General features: G+C 39.7%; 1 pseudogene; it reads left to right on the top strand.

Annotated features, from left to right (window-relative positions):
* The window catches only part of LOC126512662 (60S ribosomal protein L12-like), a 78,137-nt pseudogene extending 64,506 nt beyond the window's left edge, over positions 1 to 13,631 (top strand).
* The last annotated feature ends 12,069 nt before the right edge of the window (positions 13,632 to 25,700 follow it).

Here is a 25,700-nt window from a genome sequence, read left to right as displayed (position 1 = left end):
TCATGTGTTGAACTCCTGGTTCCCAGACATTGACACATTTTAGATGATTGGCCATGAGCCCCCCAAATTTTGTGGTCAGGTCTTTAAGGGTTCTGATGTGGCTTCTCTTTTGGATAGGTGCTCTGTTTCCAAATCCACCAAGATACTTCAAACCCCTGTGGTCACAAACAGAGCCCCACAACTTTCCCTGCTCTGGAGATGGCACCCCTTAACCCATGAGCTGCAATAAATCTTTCCTCCCCTATGGCGCTTCTGTCAATGTCTTGTCACAGCAACAAGAAAAGCTCCTGATACAAATCCTAAGCTTTTCTGTTATGGACTTTCACCTAGGAGAAAACCTACCACTATTATTCTGCTCAATGGACATAGCAATACGACTCCTAATGTGATATATTGCTCTAGCCATAGATTGGTGAATCACTTAACCTCCATTAGAGAAGCTGCTTCTTGCAGTAGATAGCAACCAACACCAAGATCCACAACTGGTAACTTCAGAATGCTCAGCCCTGAATATGCTGCATAGGCCACGCCCTTCCTCTTGAGCTCAGGGTCTAGGCAGAAGAGGGCCCAGAATGATTATAGGAGCCAGAGGTGGTGGATGACTTCAAGGACACAATGTTTTGCAGTCAAGGCAGGGGGCAGCTGTGCGTATGAACTCACAGAGTCTGCGACAGCACGCATATGACCTGCAAACATGCTCAAGCCACACAAAATCTCAGCATGGGGTTCTACTTCTCATTTAATGATAAAGATTATTTTTTAAAATATGTACTTTATTTTTAACTTAGTGTAAAAAAGCAGGACTCCAGACTACTTTTGACAAAGAGAAATTTCTTATATTTTCAAGTAGACATTTAGAAGATTAATATCCGGAAGCTGTAGTGCCTTGAGCAACATCAGGTTGAGGCTTTTATATGTTTTTGGCATTTCTGTTTCCTACATATGGCTGCATGCATCCTGTTTGGGTGCTTTAAGATACTAGGGAGTGGCAGCTAAAATGAGAAGTAAGGGGAAAAGAGAGAGTTGTTGGAGACACATGGTCAGTCCACACATTCACATGAGTGTCCTGGTCACCCTACACATACCCATAAGGACATTGACCAGTCCATATTACTCTTCCTTCTTTTCCTTCTCTTTAGCCCTCTAGGACCCCCTATCTTTCCTACCACTGCCCTTGGAAGCTGCAAGGTTCTGTCTGCTTTCCCTGCAACCAAGCCAGTCGGTTTTATTCAAGCAAAGGACCACAGACAGACAAAGATAACAGACAGGAGGAATTTCTATTCGTTATAGTGGTGCAATGCCAGAGATTAGCACACATAAGAGGAAATTCCCTGGCTTCCTGGACAACCTTCTGGGTAGGTGTGCAACCTATTCACTGATTATAATCCCAATCATTTCAGTTTTCAAATGTGCAGTTTCTAGTTCTACCAACTGCAAGTCTTTCTTGAGCACCATTGGAAAGTCCTGTGGAGTCTCTGAGAAGATGCATCCTCTCCTCAGTCACAGACTGAGCATTGTCATCTAGAGTTCACCAGTGCTGACCCTAACTGGAGTATTGTCTTCCAAAGGCAATGAAAATGTCTGCTTTTGCCCTGGCTCCTGAAAAACCCTCTAAAGTGGCAGCCATGGCATTCTTGGTTCCTTGGAAGCAGCTAGGTTCCTTGAAGTTGGAGTAGAGTTTTTAAAGTTTTTGTGGGTTGTTCAAAGCAAGGGAGATGTTACAAGATATTCTTGGCATTGCTCAAAATAGGGGCTATGCTTCATGTGGCTCATGCTTGTTACTTCATTTTCTACTTGTCCTGCTTCCTTAGTGGCTGGCTGGCATCTCTTCTGACTCCACCATTCTCTTTCCCATCATTCCTTTAGTTTGGTTGTCCTGCCTTTAATTCCTGGCTGGCTACTGAGCAATTAGCTTTTTATTAAAGCAATCTAAGTGACAAATCTTCAAGGTACAAAAGGATTATTCCACAGCATTTCTCCTTCCTTTTCTTCACTCCAAACTATTTCATATGCCTCTCCCTTTCTCCTTCAAATTCATTGCCTCTCTTTTCACTAATTATTGTTATATGCACATAGGTATTTGTATACATATATCTGTTACTAAATATAACCTGTTGAGTCCATATACTGTTACTTGTATGTCTGTTTTTCAGGGATGGCCATTTAGTACTGGACAACCAGTTGGTGTGCTCTTCCCAGGGAATAACCACCTCCCACTCCCAGCTTTTCTCAACTGCCTATAGTTCTTGGTGTAGGGTGAATGCCTTGTGGGCTTTCCCCTGTCCAGTTTGATATGTTTGTTGATATCATCCTTGTTCAGCTCACATTTGGGCTGTCATGTTGGTGAGACTTTATTTGTGTATCTTCTGATGTTTTTAGGAGACACATCATCACAATAAACTCCTCTGGCTCTTATAATCTTCCCACCCCTTCTCCTACGATGTTCCCAAGCCTGAAAATGTTTGTGCTACGAAAATGTTTTGCATAATTATCCGATGGAACTGGGCTCTACAACCTGCCTTTCTCCATTGAGTTAGCTATTCTCCTCTATCCTCTATCATGTGCCCCAAATGTTGGAGATATTTTCTGAGATATTCTTTTTTTGGGGGGACATAGCATTTTTTTAATTTATTTATTTATTGAAGATTTCTGTCTCTTCCCTGCCACTGCCTCCCATTTCCCTTCCCCTCCTCCCAAAAAGTCCCCCTCCCTCGTCAGCCCAAAGATCAATCAGGGTCCCTGCCCTGTGGAAAGTCCAGGGACCACCCACTTCCATCCAGATCTAGTAAGGAACCATTTTTTTTCTTGTGAAGAAAACCCTTTTTCTTATGTGCTAGCTAGGGTTAGGGAAAGAGAAAGTTAGCTTGTGTTTTAACATCTTAAAACCAGAAACTTGTAACATTAATCATTATAATTAGAAATTGGAAATAACTTACAATTATAAATACAAAATGCTGTTAAATAAATCAGGTATATGTGTAGACTGATATTGTAAAGCAGATCCTGGAAATTCCACTTTTGAATATTATTTACTGAAAAGGAGAACTCAGAGTACAATCAGATGACAAGCATTGGTATGTAGAGTTATCTTCACGATGTGACCCAGCTATTTCATCCTTCATAAAAAAGATGATGATTATTAGTGTATAGTGGGATTATAGCAGGTTTCTTTTATTTCTTCATTTCTTAATTTAATATATGAGCTTTTGTGTGTCCAATCTTTATAGTCAGAAAAAAATGATTAAGAAAATCCTACATTACTTCTCTTATCTCAAATTTTTTCAGGTCTTTTCATAACTCTTCAGATACATAATAGATACATACTTCCTGTAATGCACCACTATGTATTCATTTTTTTGCAACTGGATTTGGGAAGTGTTTATTTTCATCTATATTCAATATTACAAATTATATTTGCAAAAGTTCCTAAAGTATTCCTAACAGTCTTACTAATATTTTCACATAACATGACCAAGGCAGAAAATACATCCCTAAATAAGACAGAAAGCTCTGTTTAAAGCCTCACCATAAGACATTTCATTTATGTGGAATTTGTATGCAATGATTTATTCACTTCTAGGGTTTCAGATCGAAAACAAGTCTTCTAGATTATAGAGGTGAGAGCAGTAACTTTTTTAAATCCAGTTTGTTAGGTTTCCCAGTTCAAGTGTTAGCAGAGCTATGTAGTCAATTATCTTAAATGTCACGATGGATTTTTTTTTGTTCTATTACCCTTGAACAAAACTTCAGGATTTCTGTCCGAGGTTTTTCTCCTATATATTGTAAAGGTAATATTAAAGGAATAAGGGTCTTGGTATGATGACCAGAGATGCTTGCTTTCATTTGCAACATGAGAAAGATGTGGACCAGAGTGCAGAATCAGGAGTGATACAGATCTTGGGTTTTTGAAGGACTAGAGGGGAAACCACTGTAGCTTGGGCACATAAAGCACAAATGACTCTCATACAATCGTCTCAAGAGTTGTGACTTTCAAGAAATCTGTTTGTCAGCAACCCAGATATTTACTCTCTGTCTCTCTGACTCTGTCTCTCTCTCCCTCTTAAAGTTTAAATTCACGGTTACCACATTCTTTGCAGAAATGGAAGGTGGTGAATAGATGAACAGAAAGAGAGTTTTGGTGGCTGAACCTATTCTATATTATATTATAATGACAGATACTTGGTATTATGCTTTTGCCAATACTTATAATACTGTACAAGATAGAGACTAAATATTAACATAAACTCCCAACTTTATTTATTAAAAATATACCCTTAGTTGCTGGGGGAATGGCTCAGTGAGTGAAAGTGCTTGCCATGCAAGCTAGGTGACTTGTTTTGGATCGCTGAAAGCAATAAAAAGGTGGAAAGATTGAACTAAATCCCCAGAGTTGTCCTTTGACTTCTACATGCATGTAACCACTCCCATCACATACATAATAATCATAAAGATTTTTAGAAATTTAAAAATAAATAAATATATATCAATATTAGTTTGTTTATACTGAGTCAGTAGTAATAACAAATGAATCACACTGATGCAAGATAACAAGGAATAGGTAGGGTAGGAATGAAGTAAGGGTATGGTTTTCTGTATTGAATGTTCAATTTCTGAAAGTCTAAAACTGTGAACCTAAGTCTGTTAAAGTAAATATAAAAATGCTTAATCTAGTGTTCTATATTTCCTAGAGCCATCCTCAATAACATTTCACACAAAGTACAGTACCCATGACATCTGCCCAAGAGCAGATTCCAAGGACATCTTGTACTAACTTCTATCCCAGAGAAGATGTTCCCCATAGCAACCTTGTCCATAGCCTGACAGCCTAAGCAGGACAGAGCCATACAGTGATCGTCAGGCCTGTGGAAATGGTGATGAAGCCATTGAGACTTCCTAGTAGGTGAAGGAGGGGAGGGTCACAAGGCAAGGGAGTACAGCTATTGTTTCTCTACCTTCTTTCACAGCTGCAGGTGATTTGGTTGTGGGGGATGCCATATAGGAAGTATAAGATTAATTGAAAGCAGGCCTCCATGATACAGCTTCCATGAGGTCGCCAACCATTACAAGGAAGGACTTTAAAATGATGCAGCTGTGCATGTGGTATGTGTGTGGAGAGGTGAGGTTACCCACATCTGTAAGTAGTCTCTGACCCACGTTCTTTAAGAAAGTCCAAGAGATTCAATGATCTCACCACGTTAGACTTTGATGAAATCACACTTGATGTTCATCTAGAGTAAATGGACATTCTCTTGTATCTCCTCAGGAAAGGTTAACACAGCAATGACACATGGAAAGCAAAAGGTGTACCAAATAGTGCAAATTTTAGCATCTATCTGTGTGCCTATGCTAATGGTATTAAGTTTATGTTGCCCATGTAACTTTTCTGTGTGCTGAAAATTATTTCAAACTAAAAGGTGCTATGAGGGTGTTATATTAGCAACAGATGAACACTTGCATGTCTTTCTGCAATGTTAGAATTCTTAAAAAAACTAAATTCACAAGCCTTACCTATTTCAATGTCAGCAATTAGTCATAAAAACCTGCCTACCCTGGAAACCTGGCCAAGGCAAATGCAGGACCCTTTATTTCTTTTTAATTACTAACATTAATTTTCATATCACAAACCACATGGTAAATCTATCTAAAATCTATATGCATGTATATGGTTTGCGGAATGGATGCGAGTGAAAGAGTCTGTTGTGATAAGGCATTTTAGATTAATGAGAAATAGTCTGTATTGATAATGGTTGAGCCAGACCATTGTCAGGAGGAAATACTGCTGTCAGTTTAAACTCTAAGCTTTTTCAGGAGCAGGAAATTATGATTCTGATCCCAGAGGGGCAAACCTGTGAGCGGGTAGGCAGTAGAACATACTGTGCCAACATAAAAGGACCTAGCCTATCTGAAGCTCCAGGGACATTGATACAGTCCACTGCTTGTTGGTCCTCTATGTACACACCATATTTTATATGATATATTGGTATGGGGCAATGCCAAGGCAGTGTTAGGTGACCACTGTTATATGGGATCTGGGTGAGAGAGTTATAACCTTTTTCTTGGTATGATACGTGGGCTCTGTTTCTCTGACATCATTTTAATAGGACCACGTGTCCCCACAGTTTCAGCTCACTCCAGAAAACTTCTAAGACTTTCTAATCTCATGGAGAAGTCATTTATCAATCTACACTAGAGATTTGGTGCCTCATAGAGGCACAGTTTGTATGTCCATCCAGGGGCTGCAGTTGTCCTTTCTTAAAAATGGAGTCAAAAGCTGTTTATAAATTGAGTTTCCTAGCCTAACAAATAGCCTGAAAAAGCACTGACTTATGTAATATAGTGAGTACCTTTGCATAGTGTCTACCTGGAGTGTTTGGTCTCCACCCAGTTTGGAGATATCATTTTCTTGAACAGAAAGAGACAATTTTCCTTAATTGACCTTCACTGCCCCATACTGTTACTGAAGTGGGAGCCAGAGAAACAAGGAGAACCCCACCAATGTGGCCCTTGGCAGAGCACTAAGAGAGGGTTTTTCCAATGCTGGCCTGCAGGTCATCAACAAGTGTAACTTCCATAAATGACCTGTAAACAAACTATCCAGTCTGAATATTTGATAACAAGCAAATCATGACTATTAGTGAAGACGTACATTCGAAAGTGATTTTAGAGATTATTTTTTGGCCTGTTATAAATCAAAATAAAAGCCAGTCAGACAGACCATTTCAAATATGCTGCTTGTGTATTTAATTCTAAAACTAAAACTCAAATATGCTGTTCAGAAACACATTAGAGGTGAGAGGACAGGCTATTATCCTGAGGTTTGGGCTCAATTCAAATGCCTTCAAAATTTCTATTTAAAACTACTATTTGTTAAATTGCTGAAAAAATTATTTGAAAGAAAGTCTGCACTTTCTAATCATTGGCAGTTCTTTCTTTCCTCAAGGTACTTCAGTGTGCTCGATCAATTCTTTATTCAACTTTTAAATGGAACACTCATTCTCATCTCCAGCCTCCTCTCTTAGCTGGGAGCTTCCTTGTCGCATGCCAAAGACTTCGGGTGGCCATCTGTATGTCTTTTCTTTCCTACTGCTAGCCCTTATGGGAACCATCAGGAGAGAGAGAGAGAGAGAGAGAGAGAGAGAGAGAGAGAGAGAGAGAGAGAGAAGGAGGGGGAAGAGAGAAACACACACAGAGAGAAACAGAGAAACACAGAGAAACAGAGAGAGAGAAACAAAGAGAGAGAGAGAAACACACACACACACACACATACAGAGAGAGAGAGAGAGAGAGAGAGAGAGAATTTCAAGACAAGCTGCAAGGTCTGTGGCAAAGGCTGGCCCATAGGCCAGGAGTCTTAGCCCCCAGGAAGAGGTAATTTGTGACTTTGTATTTCAGATGACTAAAGTGAATAAAAGCCTGATTAGAAAAGGTCAAAGAGAGAGTTGAGGGAAAGAAATTTAGGGGTTTGTGTGTGAACTTTGAGCCAAATGAATGACTTGGGCAAAAGAAAAAGGCTAAGAAAAGAATTCAAGCACAAGGAGGCACTGGGAATGTGGGCCCCTCTCTGGGACGTCCTTCAGTTAGGGCAAGATGAGAGGAAATGGATGGCAGGATAGCCAGACAAGGGGGTGGGAAATGAAAATTATAAGAAAAGCTACCTATTATGAAAGAGAGGGTTGGGAAAATCAGCCCTAGAGAACTTGGATCTGACAGAGTGTAATAAGAAGGGCATTTAAATCCATATGTCAGAGTGGTTAATGGATTAGAAGCTGTGAAAAGTACAAGGGGGACAAGGATAAAAGAGGCCAGAGTGCTGCTAAGAAAAAGGAACAGAGAGACTTCCAGGAAGAAATATTTTATGTTAAAAACCAGTCACTAAGCCACCAAAATGAGGGCGGCGCGATGTTCTTTTATAGGTGCTTATAAGATTTGTTATTAAAAAGAAGTTTTAATCATAAAATATTTGCTTCATAAAAAGGCTGCCTTTAATGTACACGTATAATATATACAGCGTAATAATAAAATGAATACTCATAAACCTACCACCATACCTAAGAAGCAGTTCATTACCAACACCACAAAAAACGATCTCTGCTCTCCTTGCCTAATGCCACACACTGAGGCCCTGTGCAGTTATGCACCCTGGGTGTGATCTCCCCTTCTCATTGCTATTTCCCCACTGTGTATGCATCTCTAAACGTCTTCTTTAGCTCTATCTGTTTTTCAGTTTTATGATTATGATATCAGAGTCCCACTGAATTCAGCACACATGTTTCTTTTTCATCCATGTTTGTAGTTGCTATTCATCAATTTTTCCCCCACAGGGATAGAGGCAAAAGGAAGCTGGGGTGATTTTGTATGTGTGCGTGCATGCATGTGTGCCTATATACACAGTTTTGTACATATACATAATTCTTTGACATAGGAACATGCCCTATACATTTATACACATACACACATTCCTATATGTACATGTACTTACAGAAGACCTATATTTGGATGCAGAGATTGAGAAATTATAAGGAATTTTATTATGTAATTCTTGAAACTTACTGAGGTTTGTAAGCAGGTTTCAGATTCGGAGACTAAGGCGAGATTCCCCTTCCCCTCTCTCATTCCTTTTAAGATCGTTGAAAGTGAAAAAAAAATATACTTTATGTTATACAAGACGCTGTTCTTAAATATCTACACATTGATAACAGAATGACTTAATCAATCTGATATTTCATACACATATTATTTATTTGTGGTGAGAAAACGTAAAATCCACCCATCTAGCAACTTTGAAATGGGTAATACCGATCATTGTTATTACCTGCAGCCATCAAGTGGTATGATAAACCTTGTTCCTTACTCCTAATATCGAAAACAGATTAGTGAAAGATAGCATCTCCTTGCCAGTGCCTCCGTCTGACTTCTGGTAACTGCCACTGCATTTGCTGCTTGTTGGAAGTTCTACATACAAGTGATAATACGTAGTCATTTGTCTTTTGTGCTTCTCTTATTCATTCCACACAAGTCTTTCAAATTTATATTGGTTGCTTCGTATAAAGAGTTTTATTCAGTTCTTAAGACGAAACAGATAATGTGTTACACTCCTTTCATAAAGAATCCACTCATTGGTTTCTGGTCAGTTTGAATCTGTACTCTGCCATGGTGGGCGCTGCTGCAGTGACTCTGAGAATGCAGATCTCTCTTGGATAATGGGGGCTGGATTATACGGTAGTTATTTTTTTTTTAATTTTTTTGAAGACTCTCTAAATGGTTCCCCATAGTATCTGTACTAATACATTTTCACTAATACATTGTACAGGGTACAGTGGGTTCGCCTTCCTCCATGTCTTAGTCAGGGTTACTATTGCTGTGATGAGACACTATGATTAAATCTAAGCCTGGGTAGCAAAGGTTTTTTTTGGCATACACTTCATCATTGCTGTTCATCGCCGAAGAAATCAGAATAGGAACTCAAGCAGAGCAGGAATTTAGAGGCAGGACCTGATTCAAAGGCATGGAGGAATGTTGCCTACTGGCTTGTTCTTCCTGATTTGCTCAGACTGCTTTCTTATACAACCCAGGATCACTAGCAAAGGAATGGTACCACCCATAATGGACGGGCCCCTTCTACACCAATCACTAACTAAGAAAACGTCCTAGAGACTTGCCTGCAGTCCCATCTTAAGAAGCCATTTTCTCAGTTGAGGCTCCCTCCTCTCTGATGACCTTAGCTCCTGTCAAGTTGACATAAAACCAGCCAGTACACTCCCCATCCTCATCAGCCACATTCTCTTTTAAAAATTCTGGAATCTATCCATTCTAACACATATGAGACACCATCTCCTTGTGGCTTTGATTTGCATTTCCTTGATTACTAGATATTGAGGGTTTTAAACTGTATCAGTCGGAAATGTGCTTATCTTTTTTAGTGATATAGACAGAAGTATAGATAGGCCTATTCATGTCTTTTTCACATCCTTTACTGATATATGAGGTATCTTATTACTGAGTAGTTTTATCTGAGTATTAACCCTTGCCAAATGTTTGATGTACATACAATATTTCTCCCATTCTCTTAACTAACTATTGTTTCCTCACCATGCAAGAACTTTTTAGTTTTATGCAGAACCATCTATCTATTTTTGATTTTGTTATCTGTACTTTGAATGTCATATTAAGGCAGAGGTTTTGTGTTTTAGTTTTGGGGCAGAACTCTTTCTTCTTTGGAAAATCTAAGGTTTTGTTCTGAAGATGTTGGCTAACCAGATGAGGCTCCTCTACAGTGTGGGTTGTGTGTGGATGAAGGAATGATCTACTTTACAGAATTCAATAGTCAGGCCATGCCTGAAGACAGTGTTCTATGGCACTCTATCCCTTCCTCTGGATCAGAAAGTCTTTCCTGTATTTTGAAATGTTTTCTGAGTTCTTCTTCTTCTTTTTTTTTTTTTTTTTTGATAGTGATGTGAGCCTGTTTAGAACAAGGAGTCTGGAAAAGGGCAAGGAGCCTTTGACTCATTTTCTTCTAATGCAGAATCAAGGTAAAACTCTCATGACTTCTGTGGCTTGAAGTTACAGGATATCATTTATGGAAATTTGCCCAAGGCTATAGTTATTTATAAATAATACCTTTTCCAGAAGAATCAGTGCTTGTTTGGGGGAATAGTGACTGTTTCCTAGTGTATTGTTCCTCTGCTGTGTATTTGTTAACAAGCATGTTTATTAACAATGCAAGATCTTCCTTTTGCATAATTCACTTTTTGTAGCTATTGTTCATAATCAGGTCCGTGCAGTGTGTAATAAGTGTCTTTATAGGAATGTCCAACTATAAAAATAGGCTAAATTCAATACAGAAACCTTGAGTTCCAGACCAGCTACCAGGAAGATTTATTTTAGCAATATAGCTGTATGTGAGGCTGCTGCTTGGTGCTTTTTAGCTGGCTTACAACATTTTATCTCCTTATGCTGGCCAGAGCTAGTCCTAAGAGTAGGATTCATCTTCAGGAAACCCAAAGTATCAATAAACTACATTGCTCTTGCAGAGCTATACATTCTGAGGAGTAGGCACACTGTTCCACTAACCAAAAAGTCCCTTTAGTTACTTCCCTTTATTGCACCGTCTGTCCAGTTTTCTGTCTCCCTTCTCTATCTCACGCAAATATCAAAGCTCAAGTAAGCAGGAATGGAGGAGGATGTGTAGCTGAGATCATGGCGATTGCATAAATCTCTGTACACTAGTCTTTAGAATCCTCAGTGGTCTCCACCTGTCCAACTTCTAGAATCCTAATTGCTAGCCATATGGTGCCTTTTAGCTCATTCCCTTTACCTCCAGCTGGGAATTAGGGAATCCTGAAGAAATATAACACTTCTAGTGTAGAGATCTCAGAATACCAGTGATTATTCACTCATTGAGTCTTGTCTACTTCAAATCAAAACATCATTCAATCTGGCCTATTGCTGACAAATCTTGTTCATGAATATTATATTCATCCATCATGATGAAGATGGAGGATGAATCTTCATCATGAACACTAAACATCCAATCAATGGTTCTGATATTGTTGGCCTTCAACATGAAGATCTAAGTATTGCTACATATTTGGGGATTTTATCCAATAGTAAAGTGAAAGAAACGGAACAAAAGGACCCATAAAAAAACAGAGGCAATGAAGAAGAAAACAAAAATCTATATTTAATATCTTTAGAGCAATAAAAAATACTGCATCTATAAAACAAACAGAAGATGCTATAAAAAGAAATAATCAAGGAATCAGAAAGACCCTTAAAATTAGAACTATGGTAGCATCATAAACAAATCAATACAATGATTGCAGGATGAAGTTGAGAAACCCTCAGCAAACAAAGCATAAAGAGACAGAAAATAAAGGGAAGTAAGTTAGATCAATCCAGAAAGTCCAGCATCAAACCAATGAGAAACAAAAGACAAAGATGAAACAGTTATAAAAGAAACAACAAAGATCTTCTCAGGCACACACACACACTGGAAAAAGGATGGAGAGAGCTTCTCCCTTATTCTCCTATTGGTGAAGTTACTGGAAGCCATGTTTAAGCAGACTTAAGACAACAGGATGAGAATATCCAGGTAGCTGCAATCTGTCTAGCACAGAATGGAGCTCTTGGAAGGAGAGCCAGATACTACACATCTGGTAACACCAGGAAGTTATGAAAATGACATAGAAAAGGATGATTAACTTTAAGCAAAACGTTGTACAAAAAAAGAAAGAAAATTGTTGCCTGGTTCTCCCTTGGCTTAATGGAATTAAGTATTTCCAATGAATGGATTTACAATGAATATGAATGAAGAGTGTGTTGTAACAACATTGAGAGGAAGAGATGATGGAAAGTGAGATGAGAGTCTACATAGTGAGTTCAAAGTCAGCCAAGGCTGCATAGTGAGCTCCTGTCTAAAAAGGAAAAGGCAAATAGGAAGGGCAGGAATGACATCAATGGAAGAGGCAATATCTCAGCTACAATAATGAGATCAACACCTCATACCTAATATTGGTGACTCCAGAAATAGCAGACCAGTTTGTGACTTAAAAATAACAGAACTACATATCAGAAAAATCAGCAAGGAATGAAGAGAAGTGGAGCTGAGGCCTTTGTTCACCACGGTCTTCCTATTTTGTAGATTAAACTATGTGTACATGTCTACTGCTAGCAATGAAAATTCACTGTAAAAATAATGGGAGGAGAGTATGTATATGTATTGCCTTTATGTAGTTATTATTTCACTTTATGATTGGTTTCTAGACATGAAGTTAAGGGGTCAAAGGATTTGGTTGTTTTTGAGGCTATTTGTATAAGTCACTTAGTCTTTGACATGGTTCACCAGAAATGCTTACTTTCTAACAACCTTACAAAATGTGAGCTACCTTCATTGAAAAATATTTTGCTCAGCTGATGAGTAAAAACCACTTTAATTAGTTTAAAATTGTTTCAGGCTCAATATTTTCTCTTCCTTTTTGGCAGTGCCTTAAATAAAATAACATATTATGGTAACTGATTTAAGACTTATGTAAGTACAGTAAGCTTTTGGCTTTCTGCTTGGAGGGGGCTACAGTGCAAATTTCTTTGGTGCTCCTGAATTCACGTTTCTCCTACAACAGCTTTCTCCATGTACTTCTCAAGTTCCATCCCAAACACAGGAAAGTCAAGTATCTGAAGCGCACCAGAGGTAAGACTGGTGTCACATCCACCTTGGCTCCCCAGATCAGCACCCCGTGTCTGTCTCTAAGACAACCTGGTGATGATGTTCTCAAAACAACAAGTGATTAGTAAGGTCTGAGGGTCGCAGTGAAACTGACTGTTCAGAACAGGCTAATATTAAAGTCATACTTTCTGTCTTTTCTCTAGTCACCAATGCCCTGGAGAAGTCGTCAAGAAATGGAAAGAAGCAGAAAAACATTAAACACAGTGAAAACATCACATTTGATGAGATTGTCAACACTGTCCAACAGACACAGCACCACTCTTTAGCCAGAAAACACTCTGCACTACTCAAGAAATTCTGGGCACTTGACAGTCTCTGGGCTACAATATAGATGAGTACCAACCCTGGTGACATTATAGACAATATCAACAGTGGTGCAGTGGAATGCCCAGCTAGTAATGAAACATAAGACTAAATATCTCAATAAAAGATCATTTGACCAAAATAAAATAAGAACAAGACATGAGAGAAAGTAATTTCTAAGCTAGTTTTTATTGTTTTTTTTCCTTGCATAGGACAAGCTAAGACTAATAAATTTTCAATCAATCTGTGTGTTTTCTATCTATCTTCTATCTTCCTATCATCCTGCTTCTCTGTATTATCTACCTTCCCACATACCCATTGCTCACTGGCATCTCTTTATGTATCTATCTTCGTTCCTAGCTATGACAAATGGTTGTTTTATATAAATGGAATCTTGAATTAGTGTTATTTTGCAATTGTTTTCTGGACTTAAAGATACATTTTTGGAGTCTCCCCTCATTATACTTTTAAATGCCACTGCTATTATGCATTTTAAACAATTGTGTTCAACCCGCGGAGGTGGAGTCAATCCCCAGCTCAAAATTTGGCAGAGATGGTATAATACAAGCACCAAAAGGATGTGAAAATGTCTGATACCTATAGGATGTGTCCTCTAGAGACAGCTAGGTGTGCTTCTAAGCTGGTCTTCAAACAGCTTAAGAAAGTGGAGAAAGAAGATTGTATAGGGTTTAGGAAGCCATGACCGGGGTGAGAGTTACCATCCATGGCTAGTAGCTTGTTTGGTTTGAAGTAATTGTCAGTGCCAGTGGGGCGGGCACCTGGGCTTTCTGGATGGCAGCATGGAGTGGGGGGTGTGCAGAACGAAAAGCTGTCGGTCCTCACACATCAACAATGCCGTCCGACTCCCTAATTCAGACAGTTTGCTTGTTCCTTGAGAGCATAGTCAAACATCTTTACTCTTGGAAAAGAATTCTTCAATTCAAAAACCTAGACAGAGCAGAGGGACACGCTAAGGTAATGAACTTTTTCTTTTTGTGGGCTTAGTAACCTCCTGTGCGTGATGGCCATGGTCCTAATGACATATGAGTGGCGGTGACAAGCCCCTGTCAAGCTGGCGCACCCAGCAGTGTGCAGCACCATCCAGAGTCTCCATCTGGAGAGGCCGGTGCCCTCTTGCTCTTCTGGCTCTGCCTTCATTTTGTCGCTTTGTGAAAACCAACCCACCTCATTCCTGAGGGTCCACACTGCCAGCCTGGGTGTGCCCCAGTTTTCTGAAATGACCCTGTGTTGCTTCAGGCTTGTTTCCCATGTGCCTCTGAAGGGCTCGATCTGTCTGTTTGATAAAAGTGAGTTATAGGCTGCTTTGGTCCCAGGAGGAGGACTCATCTTTGGTCTCCCGACCTGGGCTTCCTGTAGGTCCAGAGATTAAAGGTAGGAGGAGGTCTAATATCTTTCCCATCTCAGAACCACAGTTTGACAATTGTCCACTCAGCAAGAGCAAAGGGCTAAGCAAGGGTAAGCAGAAGGCCTGCCGACTGCGGTCTAATTGCTGAACTTTGGGTAAAGGCTTGGAAATGTCTTGTTGATAGTACATAATAGCCAGAACAATTATTCTCCCCCTCGCAAAGAATTCTAATTAATGTGGAAATGTAAAAGAAAAGGCTGAGTTGAGAGCAGAAGGTTTATGACAACAAGATCTTGGCTCTCCCAGGAGCACTTTAGAGCACTAGGAAGTGCTTAGGCCCAATTTGACATTTCAGATCAAGCAGATTAAAGCCCATGGTTTTATCCACCTGGCATAATCCTAGCCCGTGGAAGCCATGGTTAATAATTATTGCCCTGAGCCTAGAGAGAACTGCACAATAGAATCTCTTTTATTCTGGCAAACCAAGGGCCTATTGTGGCCAGAATTTTCAAAGCTGGCAGACAGAGCTTTGGCCCTCGTTGGGTAGAAATGTCCTTAGCATGGTAAGTGCTGTTGTTCCCCTGCCCTCTGCCACTTTCTGACCACTCTTGTCTTTGTATCACTAATCTCTCTATTCCACCTGTGTTTCTCTGTGTGGCGGGGTGACATTGCACCTGGAAAAGCTCTCGGACGTGTGAAGGGGTGAGCGTTTTTATGACTGTCCATTCTGAGAATGTATCAGTTCACAGTGGGTTTCCCTGGCTACACTCGCTCAGGCATTTTGGAGGCTTGCACGCTGATGATTTAATGGGTTGGGATTTGACCACTCACTAAGGGCAACAATGTGAATCTGCTCAGGACACAAGAAGCCACTGTCCAAGGTGAAACAAGTGAGTATTGGTAATTTGCTCTATCTAGGGAGGCGAGGCACCTATGAGAGGGCACCCAAAGCAAAGATGATACAATGGTAGATAAAGTTCCTCGAGGAAGAAACTGCGCAGGTGCTTCTGTCACTGACTGGCTACTACAGAACTCTATGGACTAACTTTTCCTGACATCTAAGAATGATGTGCCCTTGCTTAGCCTCTCCCACAACTGAGGTGTTGGAGATAGGTATCAATCAAGTAAGCATGGCCATTTCTTCCTGGACATCTAAAGTCTAAAACGTGAAATAGGATAATGTGCATAAATCCTGGCACTATGCTCAGGACATAGCACTCATACAACTACAATTATAACTTAACATTCTCTCTTCTTCATTCATTTATCATTCCATGCCAATTTCTCTTTGGTCCCTTTTTCTGATCTTGATTCTACCACTATTTCTCTCTGCAAAGAGCCCCTCTCTTCTCTCTTGTGCTATGGGATTTCATGAGAAAAAAAAACCTGTGTGTGATATTTTGTTCTGTTCTTCTCAACTACACAGAGCCTTGCTGGATCAACCTAGACACACTGGAGTGTGATTTGTGCATATAATACCTTCTTAACCCAAGAGTTACCTTTCAATAGGAATTGCCCATTTCTGTTATGTTTCTCTGAAACATGGCCTTCATCACTTATTTCTTCTAGCTTGTGTGTGTGGGTTGCGATGTAAAGGATGAATAAAAGGGATGAGAGGTAGCTGTGGTTCTTTTCCTAAGTTTTTTGGACTTTGGAATGGATCATAACATTGAGGAGGTTTTGTAGCAGGTTATGAGAGACTGACTAGTTGAGGGAGTTTTATTCCACCACCTGAACTGAGCATGGGGTGTGGAATTTCTGCTTGGGAACTGACCACCTTTTGTCAATAAATGCCCAGTGAAGATCTCAGATGCACATGTGAAGAAGATGCAGAAATTTTCTTACCTTCTCTGCATATAAAGGGGGTGAAAAGAAAAATACCTTGTAGTTGTATAACTCTCACAGAAGGGAATTTGAGGACGGGTCACGAGTCATAGTCCTAGTGTGTGCATTAATCATGCACTCCATGTTTCTTAATCACATGTTTTATTTGCATTTTTCAAAACCCATAATAAGTACTTAGTTCTGCCCCTCTGAAGCTTGTCTGCTTTGCAGATTTTCAGATTCCTAGTGCCCACCATTGTCCTCTCTGTGTACCATGTCTCATTCCTTCTTCTCTTAGTCACCTCCCCAAAATATTGCCTATTCTTTGTTTTGTTTATTCAGGCTCTGACTTGTGACTTGAAATCTATGTGAATGGGGTCACTGAAATATTTATCACTTATCCTCTGATGTATATAACTTAACTCTTTCCATCTTAGCAATATTCACCTATAAAAGCAATAGTGTAAATCTCTAGAAAAGAGCCATGAACTATGAAATTTTCTGGCTTGAAACCAAAACAATGACAATGACTTTTTGCATATAGAAAGAAACAAAATTTGACCCTTGGGTATTGCATTTTTAAGGAGCAAAACCTAATCTTAGCTGGATGAGAGGATGCATGCCTTTAATTTTAGCAATCAAGAGGTAGAAGCCAACAGATCTCTGTAAATCCATAGCTACCCTGGTCTACCATAAATTTCAGGCCAGTCATGGGTACATAGTAAGACCTCATCTCAAACACAACACAATAAAACAACAACAAAAACAAAACCTTCCAAACCTCAGCCACTGAAACAAGGCACTCTGATCATATAAAGCAGCCTCTCGGCTGGCACATCAAAACACTTGAGTTCCACTTACACTCAGTTGCTGTGTAGCTGTGATCCAAGGCAAGTCTGCAAGAACAATGTAGGAATTAGTTAATTTGTACGTTTCTTTTCAGCTATGATTCTAGGACTTGCTGATGTGTGGCTTTCTGGGACTCCAACAAGGCAGTAGGAGATAATCAGATGATTCTCAGGGACACAGGAGAGGGACTATGAAATGCCACTGTCAATCTGGTAGTTGTGTCTGCTCTGTGTAAAAGGCAACCATGAGGCGATCCTTCTCTAAGCAGCTCTAATTTGTATGGAACTTCTATCACTGAGTAGACTCAGTGCTAACACTTTCAATTAAGTTAAATGACTTCATGTTCTGTTAAGTTCAGGCTGGCTAGGAATTTCATGACTTTTCACTGGTTTCATTACAATAATGCTTAGCATGAGGTTCACAAGGGTGATGTCTACTTGATAATATTTTCATAATTGTACAGCTATCATCAAATTATGTTGATTCATGGCTGGATGAAAAACGACAGTGAAGAGTATAATTGTGAAATTTCACAAGGCATTGGTATTTGTGGTTTAAGCGCAGAGAAATTCAGCAAGTATACTACCACAAAGGAGGTATAACTGTGAAGACTTTGTGGAAAAGTTCACGCATTCAAATGTAATTAAGCATGAATTAAACATGATTTGCTACAGGGCTAATTCTAGCACTGCCGAAGCTCCATTATGGAAATCCGTTTCAGAAATATGACCAGCTCCTTTTTAACATATGTCAGATGCCTAACATATGGTCTCCTAAGGCCTCCAGCATACCTTGGGTGATTCAGGGCAGTCAACGTATGCTTGGCACCGCTGAAGGTCTGGCTTATTGAGCCAAGAAGCCAGGAAACATAATGGGAAATCAACCCATGCTTGTCAGAATCTCACTTCTCTCTTGGAACAAGTGTTATAAATTTGAAGAAAAACTTGAGCTTTATAATATACAGCGATGTGCTGGCTTTTCATGCTGGGCCAGTGAAGGACATTCCATGAATGTTGCCTAATGATGCCTTACAATTATTTTATCAGGAATGCTAAAGCGAGGTTTTATAAGACATTAGCGCAAACAAAATCAACTGCTTGACAGCTCTATCCCTTGCCTGTGTTCTGGAATGGGAACGACCTGGAACAGAGCTTCCTAAGACACATAGCTTGTCTAATAGCTTCTGTTATATTCCTCTCTGTAAGACTCTTTGCTGTCTTTCTGTTACTCTCAGAAAGTTCAAGAACCTTGGGGACCAAAAGCAGAACTCCAGGCTCAAGTCTATCATTAATTGCTCTGGGGAGTTTACCTGCAAATTGGGACGTTATGATTAATTTTCGTAATGCAATTTTGTAATTGTGTCTAGTTGGCAGGGATTCTAGTAGACATGGTGGTGTGATAGATAAAAAAATGTTTTCATCAATATGTGTATATATAGAAGACACACAGTTGGCTAGTCTTTGTTCATATCTATACTGAACTATGAGAAATGGTGACCAGTAACAGCAATAGCTGCTGCGGGAGCTCCTTCCGCTCCTTCAGCCAATAGCTGCTGAGATACCAGCCAACTAGGGCTTGGTCTCTTTCTCTTTAAAAAGCTGCAGCAGCCCTCTGCTCTCTCTTTCGCTCCAGTGACTAGACTCCTTTCCTGGCTGTCGTGTAGGACAGTGTTCTGTATGTTTTTTCCCCTAAAATAAATAACCCTTTAAATCCAAACTGGTGTAGGATAGTTTTGCGCTTTAAATAGCAATGAAGGGAGGAAATTGGTGGTGATTCATATATAGTACATATGTATGAAAAATCCTCCCAGTGGTGGCCATATTCTATACTCTATGCTAAGCCCTATAATAAACATTTAATTTTGTTTTATGTACCAATTCAATCATATTATATGATTTCCTCCTGAGTCCTGGAGCAGTAAGAAGTAAAAAATAAGAAGTCTAAATTTTAACAACTAGATTTTCTATTTTTTCTTTTAAAAGTACTTTTCTGACCATGATTTCCCAAAGCAGACTATATTTTCACATCATTGGCATAATTTTGGTCTTTGGTTGAACATTGCAGTTCTGTTCTGCTCTAGTGGAAGAGTTTGGAGAAGAGGAAGCATTTGGTCATTATAGCTCATGTTTTTATTTTTACTTTTAAATTTATTTTTTTAAAAAAGAGAAAACAAACTTCTTTTTCATTTTACATACAAATCCCAGTTTTCACTCCCTCCCCTCCTAACCCCCTGACCTCCTATCTACTTCTCAGAGATGGCAAGGCACATTGCTTTGAGGAAGGTCCAAGGCCCTTCCTACTATATCTGGGCTGAGGAAGGTATCCACCCAAAGAGAATAGGTTCCCAAAAAGCCAGTACAAGCAGTAGGGTTAAATCCTGGTGCCACTGCCAGTGGCCCCTCAGTCTGCCCCAGCCATCCAACTGTCACCTTTTGCAAGGAGGGGAGTTGCTTGTTCATCTCAGATGCTCAGAACCAAAATAACCATACAGAAACTATATTAACTAAAACACTGCTTGGTGCCATTAGCTCTAGCTTCTTATTGGCTAATTCTTACATCTTAATTTAACCCATTTCTATTAATCTGTATATCACCACGAGGTCATGGCCTACCAGCAAAGTTTCAGCACGTCTGTCTCTGGCAGTGGATCCATGGCATCTCCCTGATTTTGCCCTTCTTTCTCACAGCATTCAGTTCAGTTCTCACTGCCTAGCTAAGTTCTGCCCTACCAGCAGGCCAAGGCAGTTTCTTTATTCATTAATGGTAATCATAGCACGCAGAGGGGACTCCCACATCAGTCACCACATTCAGATTAGTTTGGATCTATCTGGTTCCTTCCCTGTCTGGCTGGAGTCAGTGAGCTCCAGTTAGCTCAGGGACACTGTTTCAGTGGGCGTCCCCATCATGGTCTTAAGTTCTCAAAGAGTGGGAAAAGTGAGAATATGAGCAAAGAGGTCAAGACCATGAGTTCCATTAGCTGCTGGATGAAAGTTCTATGGTAATATTTAAAATATTTATTGGTCTGATTACAAGGCAAGGCCAGTTTGGACACCCTCTCCTCTCTTGCTTAGGGTCTTAGCTGGGGTCATCCTTATGGATTCTTGGGAATTTCTCTAGTGCCAAGTTTCTTGCTAGCCCCATAATGGCTCCCTCAATCAAAATAACTTTTTTCTTGCTCTCATCTTTGTCCTTTCTCCATCTTGACTATCCCATTTCCTCAAGTTCTCTTCCCCCCCTCCCCTCCTCTCTTCCTTTCCATTTTGCCCTCTCCCCCCACCTCCATGCTCCTAATTTTGTCAGCTGATTCTGTCTATTTCCCCTTTTCAGGTGGATCTGTGTATGTTTTTCTTAGCTTCTCTAGGATCATGAACTATAGGCTCAATATCCTTTGCTTTACAGCTAGTATCCACTTGTGAGTGAGTACATACCATGCTCATCTTTCTGGGTCTGGATTAGTGCACAGTGCTTATATGATAGCTCATGGCTTTAAAAAATGTAGTTTTCTGGCCATGATTATTTAAGTAACTCATTTTCTCATTTTAGGCAGGAGGTTATGATTTGGGGGCCTGAAAGTTGTGGATGCATCTTGACTCAGTGGAATATTTGGGGAATCAGTACATATTTTGTCACTGTGGCTCATAGTTCTAGAAGAAAAATCTTTTTCAGACCTTCATGGTTTATCCCAAATTTATGTATAAGTTGTCAGTTTGAAAGGGGGAAGTCTCTGCCCTCCAGTAGTGTAGGACACTAATACCATCAAGAGCTTGTTGGCTGGGTTTATGTAAAAAAAAATGACAAAGTCCCTAATCAAATTCTGGGCTGTCTTGGAGGTGGTTGCACAACAGCCAAGATGTCTTTTCACAGTGTACCTTTTAGTGTCCCTGAGACATGGAGCATGCCACTTATGACTTGCAGGATGGCTTTGTTTTCAAAACCCTTACACCTCACAGAAGTTATAACTCTATTTCAGCAAGCTTAGGTAGCACAGTGGATAGCTAAAAGGACGCTGCTAACCAACATGTCTATCTGTATCATTAGACTATCTTATCATCAGTTATCCATGGCACATCATTTATAACTATAGATTCTGCCAAGTGATAGGCAGTCCTTGCATTCTGTGTATCTAACCTGGAAGACTTCAAAAAAGAAAATGTGCACAAACCATTTCCTATAGAAATAAAAATAATAAAAACAGAAATACACTTCACAGCCCACAGGCTTTCTATTGCAAATCACACAGCTTTCCCAGTCAAGAAGTTCGTCTTTGAATGGTTGAAGGCCAGCAGTAGTTTCATACCAACACTTTGCTCCTTTGAAAAATGGAATTGGATGTCAACTGTGCTGGGTTGTTGTTTGGGCTTCTCCAAAGTGGGATGTGAGTCAGCATATTTTTTATTTTTATGTTAAATTTACTTTCATTTATTAATTGATAATTTCATAAATATTCATAATACATTTTGGCTCCACTCATACCTCACTTATCTTTCTGACACTTTCCTGCCTTTTTGTCTTGTGATCCACTGAGTTTAACTAGGACCGTTCATGTTGGCACGGCCATAGAGATATCCACTGAAGAATGAGCAACTTACCAGTGGTTATACCATTGAAGATGATAACTTCCCATCCCCCAGCAGCCACGGACTGCCAATAGATCTTTGATGAAGGCCAGGCCTTAGGAGCTCTTCTCCTGAATCCACGATTCAATGATGATGGGCACAGATTTGTTCAGACCCTGTGTAAGCCACCAAAGCTGCTTGTGAGTTTCTGTATATGATGACAAGTTCATACCCTCCAAGGCAGTAATTGTTCTCCATTGTAGAGCTCTCATTTTTCTCCATCCCCTCTTCTGTAATGTCCCTAATACTTAGAGGGTTCATATTCATGTCATGTTTAGGGTAAAACACTTATCATTTACTGATTCTCAGTACCTTGAACAGCCTTAATTCTCTTATTTACCATAATGTACTGAAGAAAGAACTTTCTCTGACCAAAGCTAAGAGCAGCACTTATCTATTGGTTCAACATAAATATTTATTTCATTTTGTTTTGTTTTTTTTGAGAGTGTCTCCCTATGTAGTTCTGGTTGTCCTGGAACTCAAGATATAGACCAGGCTGACTTTGAACTCATAGAGAGCCTCCTGCCTCTGCCTCCCAAGTTCTGTGATTAAAGGTGTGTGCCACTACGCCTGACTCTAAACATAAATATTTGGAAGGCAGTTCTGCCTGAAGGTTGGTACTGTAGCATGCCAAATTCAGAGCTGAGTAAGAACACATGTAGCTGTTTTCCCTTGGCTGACTGCATAGCAACTTTCAACACTGTGAGAGAAAGCCCGCAGGGAGAAAGCGTTCAGCTCAGTACCAGCTCAGATCTCAATGTCCAGCATCAAAAAAGCATGGCATCTTCAGAAATGCATTTTGCCTTCTAGTTCTGTTGGGCAACCATGTGTAAATGAGTCATCATGTGTTTTTACTAAATGCCTAAATTATTTGGTTATTGAATACTTAATGAATTCTTGCTAGGGTATTATTTGTTCTTTCTAAACATTGTTTCTGTCTCAGATTTGCTTTTAAACATTTTACATGTACACATCCCCCAAGGCCTCACAAAATCAGATGCAAAAGGTGCCATTGATATCTAGCTGACATCCTGATCATGAGGGGTGCAACTGAGTTCTTCAGATTGTGAACCACATATACAATTTGCAAAGAACTTTTGCTATTTCTTATAATTATGTCCTTGACGAAGCATGAGCAGAGAACTTTGGAAGACCATGGACAGGATAGAGATAATGAGATAAATTTGGAGTCTACTGCTATAGTTCAGGAAGGTAAGGTTGAGAGTTGACCAATATCAGTAAAAGTAGAGATAGGAACAAGTAGGACTTTAAAGAGCGTTTGAATTTGGTTTTGTGCAGGTAAGAGATATGGATCTAGTTTCATGTTTACCTTGTGGATATTCAGTCTCTGCAGAATCTTTTGTGAAGGAAACTGTCCTCTTTCTGATGTATGTTTTTGACACCTTTGCAAAGAGAGGTGGCTACAGTTTTGTGTTTATTTCTCCCTGTTCTACTCTGTTCTCTGTGTCTGTTTTGAGTCAGTACTGTACTCTTTTTGTCATTACGTCTCTCTAGTATACTTTGAGACTAGGTATTGTGGTACCTCAAGCACTGCTCATTCTGCTTCGACCATTTTCTAGGTGTGGGGCAGTATTCGTGGCCTTTGATGCTTCCATATGGAATTTAGAGCTGCTTGTCCAGTTCTGTGAAGAATATTATGATTGAAATTTTGGCGAAGATGCTTCAAGATACAGGGACAGGCAAGGATTTTCTGAGAAGGATTCCTAAATATTAAATAACCCCCAAAATTGATGAGTTTGATTGGAAAGTAAAAAGTTTCTTTACGGTAAAAGAAATGATTAACAGGGTGAAGACATAGCCTATTGAGTGGAATAAAATTTTGCTAATTATACATCTGGCCGAAAATGAATATCCAAAACCTATAAATGACTTACCCAATAAATATTCTTAAGAGTGCTCAACTTACTTACCTACCAAGGAAACACAAATTATAGCTACTTTGGGAATCCATCTCATACTAGTCAGAATGACTATAATCAAGAAAATAATCAACACCAAATGCTAGTGAGGATGTGGGAAAAGATACCTTTTTCATTGCTGGTGGGAATGGAAACTTATCTAATTACAATGGAAATCATCATGGAAGTCACTCAAAGAACTAAAAAAAGGCCTATAATATGATTCAGCTATTCTCCTGGGCATGTGCCCTAATGATTCTGAGTCAGCACAAGAGATATTTACACACCTGTGTTTATAATTGCACTATTTATGGTTGCCAGGAGGAAATAGAATCAGCCTAGCTGTCTACAGCAGGTGAGTTTAGTTTTTAAAAAATGCACACACACACAGCTCTCTCTAGGTTTGTGTGTATGTGTGTGTGCATGTATCTGTGGATATAGATGGAAAACAGAAGGTCAGAAAGCATTGCCCTGATTTCTATCTCACTGAGACGTGTCATCTGGAAATGCCAGGAAAGAAGAAAAATCACTGTCACAACACTTAGTCTGATGCTCTTTTAGGTTGCAAAGATGATAGCACATTATCAGGTAATACAGGAGGGCTGATGAATGGCCATACATTCAAATTTGGTCAGATATATAAGTGCCTGGAATGATCTCAAGAAAGCAGCCCATCTTTTCTCTGCATCTTTACCATGTTTTACTGGACCCAAGAAGGTCAAAGACAGAGCTAGCCTCTGTTTTATGGATGTCAACAGGCTGCAGGCTCTCTGCTCGGCAGCTCTCGCCTGCTCTCTACTTTGTATGCAGGTCACACCTAAGAGGCATTCTGTGAGGCTGCTGCGGGGTTTCCATCTGTTTTGGGCACAGCAGAACTTTGGGGATCACAATAGGAGAACCACGTGCATTGACAGGGTTTTTATTCTACCTGCTGTTGATGGCTGATAAAGAAGGCATCAGTGAACATGCTGCATTTTCAGGCTGTTCCTTTTCTAGCCAGTATTTATTTAATAAACACCCATTGATTGATTACCTACTAAGTCCCAAGTACTAGCTAGCTCTGTTAGGGACTGAAGATAGTAGAGAGAATCTAAATGTAGTCCAGTAAGAGAAGTAATTTTAAGAAATTATAATTATAAGAAAAGAATTAACTATGTAATTAGCCTGGTAAGTGCAGAATTTCTATTATAACCAGAACAATAAAGAGAAAGTCCATTGTGCTTTGAGAATAAATGAGAAGTACCTGCTTTATTCTGAGGTAGGGAGTGGGGACAGGGAAGGGTGACATTTCAGTGAATACATGAAAGATGAGTAAAAAATAAAGAGGTACTACAGAGAGGAAAGGATGGATAAAGGTCCCCAAAATGTAAGATATATTCTAAGAATTGAAAAGTAGTTGGGGGTTTCAGTCTGAAGAAGTGAGGTGTTGGGTCAGATGAGTTCCTCAAGGAACAAGAGCAAGTATGATGTTTTCCCTGCAAAGAAATGAGAAGCCTTTAAGAGTCTTTAAACACAGGAGTAAAGCTGTCAGTTTTATGTTTGTGAAAAATAACTGACTTGGGGTCCATCGAAGAAGACAGATTCAAGGTAGAGAAAGTGGA

This window comes from Alexandromys fortis, unplaced genomic scaffold, assembly GCF_014885135.2.
Source record: "Alexandromys fortis isolate MF-2015 unplaced genomic scaffold, M_Fortis_MF-2015_v1.1 scaffold_116, whole genome shotgun sequence".
Lineage (NCBI taxonomy): Eukaryota > Metazoa > Chordata > Mammalia > Rodentia > Cricetidae > Alexandromys > Alexandromys fortis.
Note: the sequence above shows the minus strand (reverse complement) of the source record. Positions and strands in the feature narration are given on the sequence as shown.